A 14313-nucleotide genomic window follows, 5' to 3' on the forward strand; every position below is an offset into this window, starting at 1 on the left:
ACTGATTTCACTCCTTTGACCCACAGGCCCTGAGGAATGTACCCAGTGTGGGAATGTCTTCAACACTTTCAGCAATGCATTCGTCAAAGTTCCAATGGGCTGTTCTGCAATGTCTTAATGTCCATGAAGTCTCATTTATCACTAAGATCCCTTTTATATTTTTCTACCAATTCATTACCTTTCTTTAGATGTATCTAAGGAACCTTTTTACTCTTGGCTTGAGTGCCTTTTGTGAGGTGTTTTCCAAATGCTTTTTTCAGCCCTCTTATTCTCATGTTTAAATTTACTCTCAAATATTTTATGAGCCTTGCCATTACTTTAATTAAAAAAATATTTGTTTTTCCTAGACAAAGAAAACTCTTTGTTTCTTTGGGATCTTTGTCTTCTCTAGAGCCACTCTAATTTTTTGTTGACCGTGTTGTTCTTTATCACTCCTTATTTTTTTTTTATTTTTGGCACACATTTCACCTGTGTTTCTAGCATTTCAGACTGTTGAGGGAGGTTGAGCTTGTTCTGTGTGACTTTTTTTTTACTAATTACTGCCTTTTAATGTCCCTCCTTGTTTCTGAATGTAACATCTGCATGCTAAATTAATTTGTCCTGCTCTCTCACCACAATGTTGAAACTTTTTGCAGTGCAGTTGCATCTATAACCACCTCACCCACTAATGACTCACAGGTAAGACCCAGTACACCACTGAAGAGCAAATCCAGGCTGATGACTTCCCTTGTGCATCCTAGGACTGCTTGTGATGTGAACCCAGCATCCATCACCATTGCCTCATGTAGGATCTCTACAGGTGTCCCATATTAGCAGAAGCGACAGAATTCATTAACAAAAAAAAAAAAGAAAAATGGGAAGCACACATTATTTCCTTTGGTTTTAGTGATGCACCCCATCTTCTTTATTCACTGTTAGATTGCAGAACTACACATCACAACATCAGTTCATTAAAAAAGTGAATATTCTCTCCAAAAATCTAAAAGCTCTCACCTGAGCATGCACCAGATGTGTTTACATCAGGCTCTTATGTCATCCAGCTGAATACACTGTTTACATCCAGAGCTGCCTTTTTCATAATGAATGTCCTTGAAAATTTTGTCATAATATTCTCCAGTGGAAAAAAAAAAATGACTACATATAAATTTCTACTAAACAAGTTTCTTAGGAAGCAATTTCATGATGGGAGAAGAATCTTTTCCCCACCAGCTCTAATGTTTACTTCATCACAGGCAGAGCCATCACTTAAAATTTCTCCCCAAGGCATCATAAATAATGCCACAACACACTGCTCCATTTTTTAGCATCAAAAATTCAAGACACAAATGGCAGAGGCAGTGGCCTTTGTGAATGCTAAGATTTGTTCCCCTATAAAGCTTAGTTATTACCAGGTATTGTCAGAAAGATGTTATCACTGTACCATGCAATTACAGGACTTTATGTGATGGCAGACTAGTTTACAAGAAGAGCGTATGGAAAATACAAGAGCAGATCTATTAGTTTGAAGATGCTTTTGATTAAAGCACTGAAGCTGGCATGACACCTCCCAAGCCTTTGAGACCATCTATGTTTCAGAAATATCACAACACAAACATTTTCTGACAGATTCTGTTTTGGATTGGTAATATCCTCCATAAATCTGTGCCCAGAATCCAGTGTGCACCAAGATCTTGAAATTTGACGTCAAGGACTGGGAAACCACAAGAGTTTAGATAGAAGAGAAGAACTGCCAAATTACAGGAAAATCTCCAAACATGGGATATCTCGTGCTCCAAATGATCCCATTTATTTCTGCAGCATCTTTGGCCCTCATGTTCCTTTACAGATGTTGAGGCAACATTTTTAGTTCTTACATGGGCTAAACTAGTTTCTGTGGTCTTGGATCTCTGCTTTACAAGAAAATACATAAAATATCATGGTTGAGAAAGCCTGTTAATATTATTATTAAGTAATTGAAAATGCATTATTTAGTTTCAAATAATGTCACTTAACATCTTATATAGCTGTTTGGTAGAGACAAAGCTACACTGTACAAAGAATAAATGCATTTTTTGCCTCCTGTTGTATCTCTACTATGTGGAGGACAAATTCAAATTATGGAAGTAAATTACATTTAAGCAAAAGGAAGGTTATGCTTAAATAGACTATAATTGACTAATACAAGAAATTCTAAAATACCTATTAGCAAGAGGAAAGAAATTAAATCCTTTCTCTTTTAATTCATAGGAAAAAAAATCACATAAACATTTCTGCCAGAATTTCATTCTTCCATACCAAGGAAAATCAAAGGCAAGAATGCCTGTTTTCTTTTTAAAGGTCCTATTTTTCTCTCTAGCACCTGAATTCAGCCCAGTGCCAGCTGGGGTAAAGGAGGCGGATGGAAGGAGCCAGAACATCATTTCACAGGTTTTTGGAAAATGTAGCACCTTTTTTGCCTTTTTTTCCTACTTTTTCTTCAGCAGTTGCAATAATTGTGAGGACTACTGGTCTTAAAACAGTCTAAAACCCTTGCCTGCAGAATTTTTCTGCCAACTCCATGGCCCTGGGAGCTACCTTTGGAATAGAAGCTGAGCTGCCTTCAGCCAGAGCCAGCTTTGCAGCTCTGGGCACATGGAGACATCCTCTCTCCTGGAGCTGGTGAGGAGGGAGACAGAGATCTGGGAGGAGGAAGTCTTGTCCACCTCTTGTTCAGCTGTGGGAGCCTGCCAGATGCGAGGAGCTGGCCAGCAGCTGGCTTGAGCTCCGGGCCGTTCTAGTTCCCATTCTAGCACTCTGCACAGCACTCCTAATTAGTTACATCCAAGTGTTTCAAGGTTAGTGTTGGCTCTAAACCACGGAAAATAAATAAGAAAATTTGATCATATGCTTTAACCTTCAGTTCATGGTTGTTATGTGTCAGAGAAAGAAGTAGGTGCTGTCACTTTCAAGAGGAAACACGAGCAATGAATTAATCAAGCTTCTGTCTCACTATCTAGCTGTCTCACTCATTACCTGGCATTTATTAATAAAGGACAAGTTTGTTGTCTTATGTGATTTTTCCATGGTGGCTGGCCAGCTGGTTGGTAGCAGTTCCAGTTGCAGAAGTGCCTTTTACTTGCCAGCCCGATTAGCTCCTTCCCAGATTCCCGGGCAACTACACACGATTATCTGACTGCGTCAATGCAGATATGAGTGATAGTCAGTGACGTGGTCAGACAGCCCCACCAAGCACCTGGGCTCTGGGCAGCTGGCAAGACCTTGCTGGGGCCAGCAAAGGTCCTCACCTGCCAGCTACTGGGCAAGAGGATGCTTTGTAGCACTTCTCCTCCAGAGATGCCACTCAAAGCAGAGCACCGGTATGTCCATGCAGCTTGTTGGAAAGAGTCAGGCAGCACCAGCACATGAAACCTTGTCACATGGTGGTGCGTCCACAGTCCACAGTGTCGAGCTTTGGGATGCTCTGAGTGATTGCCAGTTTTCCAAACTAACAAATTGCAGGGCTTTCTGGGTTGAGAAACAGAAGCTGCTTCATCATGAGGATCAGCATCCTGGAAACTGCCCTGTCCCAACCTGGCCATGAAAAATTTACTAGTGAGATTCTACCCTAGTGATAGACATGTTGACAGTAACATGGACTGGAATTGGACTAGATGATTATTCTAGGTCCCTTCCAGCTGAAATAGTTATCCTATTCTGTTCTATTCTAATCCATTCTATTTCCATTATATTCTTTCTGCCTTATCAAATGATGAAAGGCCTGAAATGCACAACAATACAACCCAGCTATTTTTGATTCATTTGACATGCCTAAGAAGTAAAGTTGAAGATCTCTATGGAAACAGTGAGATTCATCGTAGGAAATTCATTGGATGGGTCAGTCTCTTCAGGTGACTGGTGTTAGATACCAGTTATTTGCTTATCTACTTTTGTCTGGAGCAGATGGACAAGCTGCCCCAATCAAAGAAACCTCATCATTGTACAGCCCTGTGCCCCACAAGTCCACAAAGAGCAGTGAAACCAGTCATTTTCATCAGCTACTCCAGGTCTGAGCCCTCTCCATCTCACTTTCACCTCCTGTTCTGCACCACAAGGGAAAAGCAGCAGGGTCTGCCCCAAGAGACCAAGGCGGCTTCTCTTGTGGCCATCAGCAGGCCATTCCTGGAGTAAGATGACACAGAGCATGGAGCAGGGGCACAGACTCAAACTGTTTGCAGGGAGGCACAAATGGTTTTACCTATGAGACACTTACTGATGTAACCTGTTTGCTGGCATGGGGGGCAAACTGAGGTAATGCCCACAGGACAACAGGCAGGAGCTCAACTGCCCAGACAGTGACACCTGGGAGGTCAGGGATGCCTGTCTCACACATCTCACCAAACAAAAGAAGACAGAAGCCCTACCCCTCAGAAGATATTCACATGAGCAAGGTCCAACAGAGCCTGGAAAACTTTTGACACAGAGAGACATGACTGGAGGGTAGGTGGGCAGAGGAAATCAGTCCCCAACTCTCACTGACTTTCAACCTGACTCAGACACATGAATGTCCTTCACACTGTCTGAAAGCTTCCCTTATCCAGTGCACTTAAAACAACAGTTACTTAGTTTTGCTGAACTGCTCAGAGCTGATTATGCCTTCTTATCAAAACCAGAGAAACAAGTGATGCACATTTTTATGTACACTGTGCAAAATACCATCAAACAGATGTAGGTGTAGAGATGCTATTTGTGAGATGCACCAGCTGGCTCTGCTGCCCCTCAAATGCAAGGTACCTTGCAGTCTTCGTAAAGGTCATGTATGTAACAGGTTGAAAGCAGAAATGTGATGTCTGAAGGCAAAAGCAGGCATGAAATAGTGGGGTGGATTTTGATACAGCATCTGAGTTAGGATTTTTAGAGAAGAGAGAAGGAAGATTAATGGGCTTAAAATATAGTTTGGTTTTTTTAAAAAGAGAAACGTATTGAGAGACTTCTCATAGCATGACAAGTTTGGATAAATTTTCAAAACTGGAGATGCTGGAGTTTCAGAACATATCAATGCATACAATTAGGAAAACTCATTTGCACAGCAGCAGTATTCACAAAAGTACAGAATCCACTCTCCTGTAAGGGCATTTGTGTGAGCACTGGCTTGGCTGACTTGCATGTTTGGCAGGTAAATATAGGGGGCCTATTATTTCAACACCAAAGGCAATATTTCAACAATACATCTCTTCTTTCAGAGCCTAAGGTTGACTTTCAAAGGTGATATAAACCTCTCCAAGGCTAACTAAGGCTGAGTTATAATGAGAGTCAAAAGCTGAACAGTCTGTTTCACCTCTCAAAACAGGACTTGAGCACTTTCAAATATCCTCCTCTTAATCTCCATTGACATGCATTGTTTCTGCTGCTCTATTCTGGGCAGAGTGAGGCTTTTGTAAATATTTGAGTCAGTCCCATAGTACTGAAAATGTGAGACTTGTCTTCTGCAAGGTAGTAAACCCAAGGGTTGTTTTATGCCCACATGCCACCTGGATTTCAATGGAAATTGCAGAAGGATGCCCGTGCTCCTCCAATAACTACTCTAGCAAGAGCAGGGCTTAAGGATCAGTGCCTTGGTCATCACTATAATTGGTGCATCCTGATACCTTTTGTATGGCTATGTAAATAACTGCAGGGGAAAAACATCCAAACCCAGAACAACTGTTTCAGTGACTCCCTGCCTGGGTGATGGAACAACCAGTACTGAGAAATAAACGATGTGACTGATGATGATCCAAGGCAAATTATAAATGTAGATTGAAATGGTGGAGGGCAGAGAGGGGAGAATTAAAAGACCACCTCTTGAATAGATGGAAGTTGAGAAGTTGATCTGTAAAATGAATACTGTGTACAGCTATACTTCTGTCACATGCAAGCTGGAGTGAGAGGAGAACGTGGCATCCAGCTCTGAGCTCAATGCTGCAGCCACAGAGGAGCCGTGCAGGAGGAGCCTGAGCACCACACACTGCACAGGAACAAGAAAATATCCAGAAGGGCAGGTCAGAGCTGAGAAACAAGGGATGCCAGCAATAAGTTCCCAGGAACTTCAAGTAATTTATCTCAGCTCAATGACAGGTTTATTCATTTATAACGTGTTAGGAAAAAAATGGTGCTTGAAAAATAATCCAAAAAATTCCTTTGTCTCTTAGGCTTTGCATATACATAGCTGCCCTGTGCTGCTTTCAGAAAATAACCAAGACAGACATTTTACCTGAGAAACACACATTTTCTTGTGTTTGGAGGTATGTCAGGCTGCCATTTATCATCGTATAAGCAACACTGAAATGCCACTGCTTTCAGATGAGGATCTCTTATCTCTGCCAGGTAGCAATTTAAAAAATACTAAAAACAGGCAGGTCTCATCACCAGTGAATATTGGACCAATACATTGTCCATCTATTGGCTCCTTTAAGGGTTTCTTTCTTATTTGTATTTTAGGTTTTACACTTACAGTAATAATTTCAACCAAAGCACTTTTTATTTATCAGACACAAGCAGATGTTCACAACTAATACATCACAGAGTCACTGAACAGTTGAGGTTGGCAAACACCTCTGGAAACCATCCTGTCAAACTCTCCAGCTTAGGCAGGGCCAGCCACAGCAGGTTTCCCATGACTGTCCACCTGGGGTTTGGATAGCTCCAAGGATGAAGGCTCCATAACCTCTTTGAGCAGGAATATGCCAATTTGACCATCCTCAAAGGAAAGAACTGTTTTCATGCATCCAGACTCAATTTTCCTTTTCATTCCTAATTTGCACCCATGCATCTTGTCAAGAAGACTCAGAAGAGAGAAGTGTCTGGTTCACTTCCTCCCATCAGGTATTTATGCCCTCCTCAAGCCTGCTCTTCTCTAGGTTGAACAGCCCCAGCTCTTTCAGGCTTTCAGCACAGAGGAAATGCTCCTGAGTCTTCACCACCTTCATGGCCCTGTTCTGGACTCAGTTCAATAATATATCCATGTCCCTGTACTGAGGATCCCAGAACTGGACCTGGCACTCCTCATGTGCACTAATCCATGCTGAGCCGAGGGAGAGGTCCTTTCCCTTTACCTGCTGGCAGCACTCCCAGCACAGCCCATCAGGCTGGTGGCACAATGGTGCACTGCTGGGCCATGGTCAGCCTGCTGATTCCAGGAGCCCCACATCCTTCTCTGCAGAGCTGCTTTCCAGCTGCTCTGCCCCCAGTCCGTACCAGGGCATGGGATTGTTCCTCCCCAGGTACAAGACTTGGCATTTCCCCTTGTTGAGCTTCAGTGCTTCAGCCTGTTGAGGTCCCTCTGGATAGCACTACAACAATCTGGTGTATATTTACTCTCTTAAAGTCTTTGGGAACCTCTTTCAATCACCATGGTGGCACCACTGTGCCACGTGGAAATTTAAATCTCGACCTGTTGCAATCCTGCTACCTGTGGACACACCCCACAAGGAAGAGAAAGGGCTGCCTTTTCAGGAAGTAGTGTCTGTCCCACACCTCAGACATGGATTGAAATTTATTGTCCTGGCTTGCTGGTAGAGGAAATGTTTGATTTTGATTTGAAATATTTCAAGGTTTGCTATTTCTCCCAAAAGGCACAATTTTCTGTAGCAACAAAATCTTTTTTTTCTCAAACCAGCTGTACCACAATAGCTAATCTGGTAACAGAGAGATTCTACAAGGCAAGAATGCTCTGAGATCAGAGGGAAAATACATCAATACCAGTGGGGCCACCAGCAATGACTAAACTGCATTTATTGTTTTACTGTTCACTCCCTCAATGCCAGGAGCCAGGCAGCAGGCTATGCTGACTCCATACAGTGTTTTCTTCTGTGCTGAGCTCAAACTACTGAAATCCCACTCACACCCTCTGATACTCCCACTCATCCCACACAAGGGTTGTTGCTTTGTGACTGGTGGCAGCCAAGAAGGTACCTGTTCTCCCCATCCATCAGGCTCTGGGGATAGGAAGAGACATGGGCAATTCTCTGCCGTGAGGCAAAAAACAAAGATCTACAAGAGCAGGCATAAATTATGCTTGTCACCACTCTCCTAATCTCTAGGAAAGGCATGCAGACCTTCAAAAAAGCACTTTTAATGTATGCATTATTAATAGAAAGCTAGTGCACAGTAATAGCACTTTCTGCTACTACTGCTGTCTGCAGCAGGACGAAAGAAGGCCACCAGAGAACCACTAGCTCTGGAGGAGAGGCATGAGTGATTATTATAAACTCATGAATAATTCTGGTTTACATTTGAAAATTGCACTTGTACACACTCCTCTCCCAGCAGAGGCATTTTCAAAATGCACAGATTCCCTGAGAATCCATGTTCAGATGTTTTTGCCATTGCTTTTATTTAGAAGATATGTAGACAGGTACTTAGTGGCATGGTTTATTGGTGGAGTTAGCAGTGTTAGATTTATGACAGGATTGAGTCTTTTCCAACCTAAATAATTCAAAAAACACAGTGAAAAAGGTAAGCTTTCCATATAGCAGCACATCTAAACCTTCTGCCTATACAGGCCTGCAACAACAAAATCACAAGTTTCTTTCCTGAATCTGAGTGCTTCCAGGCAAACCCAAGAAGAGCAGAGCACAGATGTACTGAAAGGATAAGGAAATTTCCTTTACATTATTCCCACTTGTTATTTCAATGATGGTTTAATCCACAGGAGTTTAAAGAACAGCTTTTATCCTACCTCAGAAAGTTCCCAGATCCCAAAGCAAGCACTCTGAAACAACAATTTCACTTAAGTGGTGTGCCTCACTGAGGAAAAGCTGACCAAAGGCAGGTGTGACAGCAGCAAGGGAAGAGCTGCAGGAACTGATCAACCATCTCAGCCAGCTCTGACCATGGTGGGAAGCTGAGGCACAGAGAGCTGAGACCAGCCCCATACAAAGCTGGAAATAGCTCCTGCTTTTGGCTCACACATACCCATGAGTGTCACTTCTTCCAGACCAGGCTTTTTCTGTACAGACTCACCTGGCACCACAGCTCTCAGCTCTTTCCTTTGCCCTGCATTGCCTCTTGTTTCTGTCTGGGGATAGAGAACCACAAAGGCTGCTGTAACAGGCAATCACGTTGCTGGTTTGGGGTGTTATTTACCAGAAACCATGACATTCCCTCTCCCTCTTCCACCATCTAATTCGTGTTCCCACCATCTAGCTGCAAGGGCAGGGTGCTGCAAAATGAAAGTTGAATTTAAGCTGTGATTGACAGTTATGGGAGTATCCCCCAGAGAAACTCTGTCTGAATCTGATGGTAGAAGAGCAAAGATTATTGACTCACCAAGATCAAGGCTGTACAAGGGAGCTCATGGCTTGTGTCATTTGACTCAAATAGTCATTTGACTATTTTTGGTTTTGGGTCATTAACTGAAAGAGTTGAAAAATCACCCAGTTCCCAAACCAACAGCTGTGCATCAGCCTTTCAGTCAAAGTGAATTGGCAAAAAACTATTCTGATTTGAATTTTTAGGTCAGGCTGTACCAGAACTTCATAAACTGCTCACACGTGCTGAATTTTTTATAGTGGTATTTTCAAGAGAATGGTCATTAGGTTGAACAGTGTTTATTCTGGCAGATACTACTGTTTCCATGGCATGCAAGAAAGGAGAATTTTATCTTCTAAGTAGAAGGAAGATAAGGTTATGGTAACAATCCCCTATCTGCTCATCACATGGCCCCTTCCTCTCATCACTCACCTTCAGAGCATCCCCCACTGTATTAGCAATTCCTGATTTCTGGGAAGCATTTCCTTTGCAGAGGAATGTTTACTTATTTATTGACCTATTCAAAGCTTTAGGCATGTACAAAGTTTAGTCTCTTAACATTTTGTGAACTGCCAGTGGAGGGAAGAATTCCAGGAGCCACTTGTTAGTTATAATGATGCCAGACTGTGCCCTCCTAGGATGCACTTTGTCACTCGTGACGGCAATGGGAAGCGCTCCCGTTTATCTGATGGCAAAGTGAGCCTCTCCCAGGCTGTTTTGTCCACAGGGAAAGCAGCTGGCAACCTTCTTTCCTGAGGAAAAGAAGAGCAAACATCCCTCCTCAAACCTGTCTTGTGGAGAGGCACAAAGCACAACAATGCGCTGCGTTTTGTTTGTTTTCTAGTTTTCATTTGCACATTGAGTCCTAATTTGTGAAACAACTGCTCAGGCTCAGATCTGTTTTGCAAATCATTGTGAATTGAGCAGCAGTGGCAGATTTGTTTCAGCCATTTTTGTTGAGCATAGTAGAATGTGAAACAGTGTGATTTGGAAAGAAGAGGCAACACCAGAGGAGAGTTTTGAGCTGCAAGTCCCTTGGCAGCACTGCCAATCCCGGTGCAAAGAATAATTCACATATTTTCTGAGGTTCCTGCTTCAGAAAATCATGACCAAGTCAGATGTCATCTTGAGATAGAACAGTGATGTTTTAATGATACCACAGTGACACAGCCCCTCTGAAACAATGATCTCAGGACAAATAATTTAGTCTTGTTCTTCAAAATCTTTTGGTTGTAGCTAGGATTTCCTTAGGTTCAATTCCTAGAACAACAAGAATCTCTCTCCCAAAATACGGCCAACAGAAACTAAGGGAGGCCATGTTTTCAGTGAAAACACCTTAAAGGTCTCCCAATCAGTGAGCAAACAGCTGTTCAAATGCCCCCACACCAAACTGGGCACTGAATTGTGGTGCCTTGATGTTCCCTTATTCCTCCAAGGTTAGTAGGTGAGGGCTGCTATGGAAAAATCAGAAAATTTGTCCAAGGACAGCAAAGCATACACTGTCATTACAGCCCTCATAATATGCAGAGGTCCTGCATCCTTTTCCTTGCATTTCATTCACTGCTTGCAAGCAGCTGTAGGTGCAACCAAAATAAAACGATGAGAACAGCCTCACACCCTCCAGCTTCTGTGGTCACTGCTTGATTTGCATTATTGAGCAGTCTCACAGTGTCTGCCAGCCAAGGCACCGCCCTGCTGCAGTGTCAAACTGCTGCATCTTCACTGAGCATCTCCATATTTACATAAAAAATGAGACATACCAAAGCATAATATATTTATGCTATATCTCAAGCCACCTGCGCATTATCATTCCAGTAACCTCTCCAGCAGGAAATGAACTCCACATCTTCACAGAGTAGAAATCTGAAAATTAATTGTTAAGCTACAAATGAATCATTGGGAAGCAAAATGTGTTGAGGATTGTTCAGCCAAAATTAAACCTCTTATCTCTGGAGAAAAGCGATTTATCACTTTAGTATCTTTGAGCCACGTTCAGGGATTTATTAGTGATTGCTTAATTAAGTATCTGCAAAAAAAGTGTATACCAATGCGTGTGAGTGTACAGCTGCAAGTCAACCAAGAAAATGTCCTGAGCTACAGTGGGGTTTATGCATATATATGCATATTTGTATGCATATGTGTTGTGCAAGTACATAAAGCAGAGTCTACAAGTCACCTGCAGCAATAAAAAATTAAGTCAGAAATATGGTCATGGCAATGTTGAACTCACAGAAGAAGAGAGCTATTCTGTCTTCACTTCCTCTTCCTTTTGAAATGTCAGGAGTGGCTTACCTTGACCTCTGTATATTACATATTCCCTTTTTGAACGTCACACAAGAGGAATAACTGCCAAATCAATATCAATATTAATATTGTCCTTCTCGAGCCAGCCCAGGCAGCAGAGGAGTACAGTGTTAGTGGAGGGAGCACATTAACCCACCAGCTGGTGAATTCCAGAGCTCAGCTTCAAAGCCAAAGTCAAAGGCTACACTGTGCAGGCCATTGCTCTCTGGCTGATTCCCTGCAGCCGTGACCCTGCTCCACCAGAGCTCCAAGCCCATCCCCAGGGTGGACAGATATCCAACAGCTGCCCGTGACCCATCCAAGCATTATCATTCCCCATCCCCAGGGTGGACAGATATCCAACAGCTGCCCGTGACCCATCCAAGCCCCTCTGTGTCCAGGTCAGCAGCTGGGCAGCATCGTAGCAGCACCACCAGCACGTCTCCATCTCTACTCTGTGATCCTGCTGCCTCGCTCAGTTGCAGGGCTGTCTAAAAGCCAGAGAAAGCAAGAGGATTTTCTGTGCTCTTGATCAGAGTTTGTAAATCATCTGTCAGTGGAGTCCATCCCCTGCCAAGCAAACAGTGCTTGAAAGAATAAAAAATAGGTCTTCACCCTAGTGCAGAAAAATTACACCTGCTATTACTTCTGAATTTGAGATTAAAACATAGCAATAGCATGACAGCCAAGCAAACCAACGATACTGCACTCTCTGTCTTCTGGTCAGGTCTTCCCTTTTTTTTTAAGTGACCACATTTTCTCATTTAATCCCATGTATTGCCAAAAGGTTTTTCCCCTTACAGTCACCAGCATCTGGGCTTATAGGAAAATGAATAACAATGGTTATGTACAGCCAAATTAATGAAACACAATCTCTTCCTCCAATGCCTGTCATTAACAGAGGTCCAGCTCTGCTGCAGCCCTATGAACCCCTCATGGAAAGGAAAGCTGAACTGGAATAAACAAGAGGAAAGATTGCCATCCAATCCCCAGCCACCACTGTGCTTTCCATTTATTACATAACCACCACAGCACAAAATGGAGACTTAGGGCATGCAGAGCTGGCACTGGACTCAAATACTTGATATATACCACAATATTAGTGAAAACAGGATGATTTCTGCTCCTTCCTCCCAAACCATACCATGTTAGAAATCCCACATGCCTTATCACACTAAGAGCATTCCTACCACTGACACATTTCAATGTTCAGCCAACTAGAATTTACAAAGTCTGCAGTCACTTTGTTCTTGTCTTCTCTATAGAGTGAAGCTTCAATTCCCCTCTTCAGCCTCCATGCCCAGCTGGTTTTGGGTGGCCACTTCTCCCAGTGTGGTCCTCACCCATGCCCTCTCTGCAAGCTCTGTGCTGCACAGCACCAGGCATGCCCCTGGTGCTTCATGAATGCTAATTAATGGGACATGTGGAATGGCAAAGAGATTAAAATGCAGCATTTTCTCTCACTGAAGAATGATTAATTTCTTGTACAGATGTGAGTGTTGTGCTTTGTTAGCAGGACATTGTATGGCAGATAGGCACACACACAAACAGCGCCCCATCGGAATATTAATTAGTGCTTCTGTATGCAATTTATTAAAAAGACAGTGTTCCACATTCCACAAGACTAATGTCACAATTAAAATACTTGAATAACTCTCATGGTAATTTCCATAGCCAAGTGCTCATCCATGCCTACACACTCAGAGGAAACAGAGCTGGAGATAAATTCGCTTTAGAACATTTAGATCTTTAGCCAAGAAGAGCCAAATTGGGAGAACAAATGGAGGATCCATCTCCAAAGCCAGGAATACACTGTGCCCAGTGGGAGTCTGCATCAATCAATCAATCAGCTGTGTTTTCATATTTTTCATATTTGGCAGCTGGTAGGATGATCTAGTATCACACTGATGTTAACTCCCAGTAGTGTTCAAGTCAGGCCCAGAAGGACACACAGGAATCCCACCAGGTCCTGTTTGCTCTCTCTGATTAAAACCTAGTTCATGGTAAAACTGACTGCCTTCCCTCCTGTGACTGTGTTGACTGACAAGACCACCACAGTGTCACTCCTGACACTGGAGCTTTTTCACTAACTCGACATACTGCTCAAGTGACATCTGATTTTGCTGGCCACAGGCTGCAGGGCAACTTCACTGCTGCTCTGGCAGCCTGTCCAAAGCAGCAGAAGACCTGTGACACCTCCAGGCTGCCCAACCACATTCCAAAGAGGACACCACCTCTTAGACAGATACCTACCTCCACATTAAAGAGGGACATCCCTCCCAAAACAGTCCACAGACAAAGAGGACAATGGCAAAAATCAACAAGCCCGGGCCACAGAGCCCTCCATTTTCAAAGATGTATTATCTAGGTTCATGAGATGGGTTAACACAGAGTCCTCAGCTCGATTTAGGCTGTGAACACCTTGGGTATAAAAATTTCCCCTTTATTTAAAGGAGGATATGCCTGTCTGGCACAGCTGTGCCATGTCCTGACGGGACCATCCCAGCAGAGACCCACCACAGCTCCAGCAACCAACCTCAGGAGCAGCTGGGGCCTGGGCTGCAGGAGGAGGGATGATGGAATGAGAGAAGTGCTGGCAGGGATGAGTGATAAGGGAAGATGAGCATATTTTATCTGTCACTGTTAAACTACATGGAAAGTGGCATTGTATAAAGAAGTAGTCTGATGCTTCTCTGAAGGAGTTCTACCTTGATATGTTCCATGGAAAAAAGTTTCTGAATAATTTAAAATCAAAATTTGTTGTCTTCCTTGATGTCCAACTGT

Source organism: Ammospiza caudacuta, chromosome 3, assembly GCF_027887145.1.
Source record: "Ammospiza caudacuta isolate bAmmCau1 chromosome 3, bAmmCau1.pri, whole genome shotgun sequence".
NCBI lineage: Eukaryota > Metazoa > Chordata > Aves > Passeriformes > Passerellidae > Ammospiza > Ammospiza caudacuta.